At 34.5% G+C, this 1,648-nt stretch overlaps 1 protein-coding gene across 1 annotated transcript in view; it reads left to right on the forward strand.

Annotated features, from left to right (window-relative positions):
- The first annotated feature begins 435 nt into the window (after positions 1–435).
- Positions 436–1,648, forward strand: part of LOC106872354 (myosin heavy chain, striated muscle) — a 99,292-nt gene continuing 98,079 nt past the window's right edge. The window contains exon 1 of the mRNA XM_014919319.2: positions 436–581. The gene's annotated coding sequence lies outside the window, so the exon portion shown is untranslated. The remainder of the gene's footprint in view (positions 582–1,648) is intronic.

Here is a 1,648-nt window from a genome sequence, read left to right on the forward strand (position 1 = left end):
CACCACCACCACCACCACCACCACCATCATCATCATCACTATTATTATCATTCAGGTATGCAACTGTTACTGCTGTTATTGGCACTACTCCCACCATCACCATCACCATCCCCACTACCCCCACTAAACATTAACTGCACCCACCACCTTTACGGTACCTACTCCCACTACAGCCACCACCATCTCCTCTACCACCGTTAACTATGCATCTGTTGCTACCATCTGCCACCACCACCATCAGCACCACCTCTACCAAACGTACTCCCACCCCCTCTCCACGTCATCTACCCCCTCCTTATCACCATAATGGCATCCACCCTCTTTCTCTTTCCCCACCACCACCCCCACCATCATCATCAGCAGAACCTACTTCACCACCACCACCATCACCATCACCATCATACCATTAGCAGCATCAGTTTGCTACCAATACCAAATCTGTCTGTAAGTACCCCACCACCGACACCATTGCCACCCCATACATGCCCCACACCCACAGATCTCTATCAACGGAGAGAGAGATTCTGCTTACATTCTCAGCATCTTCTGCTATACACTGTTTCGCCACTGATCTTCCCCAGGTAAAAAAGTATTTCATCAAAACTTCTCAAAACTATACTTTCTTATTCATTCTCTACATTTATTTACAATTTCTTTTCTTTCTTATCATCTTATTTTTTTTTACATTGCCTCCATCATCTGCTATTTCTTCATTTTCTCATTTTTTTTCTTCATCTGCTTTTTCTGAATTTCTTTATCAACTAATTTTCTTCATTACATCTTATATCTTTCCTTATTTCTATTACCTCTTGATTTTCTCTGTATACTTTATATTATCTACATTTCTTCATATACTTACCAAATTTTCTGCATCAAATATCTTATTTCATTTATCATTGATCGTCTTGCCATTTTCTCATTTCCTTCATTTCTTTTTCATCTACTTTTTAAACATTTCTTCACCAAATTTTCTTCATTAATTTACCTCTATCTTTCTTCCTTTTACCTATCATCTGTCCTTATTTCTTCATCACCAAATTTTCTTCATTAATTTATCTCTATCTTTTTTCCTTTTACTTATCATCTGTCCTTATTTCTTCATCACCTAATTTTATTCATTATTTCCCATTATCTTTTCATTTCTTAAATAATCTGCTCTTTCTCTCTTTTTCCCAATTTTTTTCTTCTTCTTCTTAAACATATCTTCATCACCAAATTTTCTTCATAAATTTGCATCTTTCTGAATTTTCCTATCATCTGCTAAAACCATTCATATCTTTATATTCTCTGATATTTTTCTTTCTTCATTAGATCCTCTTTCTTTTTCCATTTGTCATATTGTCAGGTATTAAACATTTTTATTTTCATACAACTTTACATTCCAGTCATCTTCTACTTATCTTCCTTTAACTTAGAATCCAAATTCAGTACAAACACACACACATTGTTTTTACAATTACTTTCATTCCTAAACCTTCCATTCATTAATATTGTCTATAGAAACAAGAAAATGAATTACATTTAAGCCACAACTCGCCTTGAAACAATCTACTAAATACAATTATATGTACATACATACAAACTTACCTTTGGTGGTCACTCTTTTCGGTTGCATATATATATATATATATATATATATATATATATA

This window comes from Octopus bimaculoides, chromosome 29, assembly GCF_001194135.2.
Source record: "Octopus bimaculoides isolate UCB-OBI-ISO-001 chromosome 29, ASM119413v2, whole genome shotgun sequence".
Taxonomy (NCBI): domain Eukaryota; kingdom Metazoa; phylum Mollusca; class Cephalopoda; order Octopoda; family Octopodidae; genus Octopus; species Octopus bimaculoides.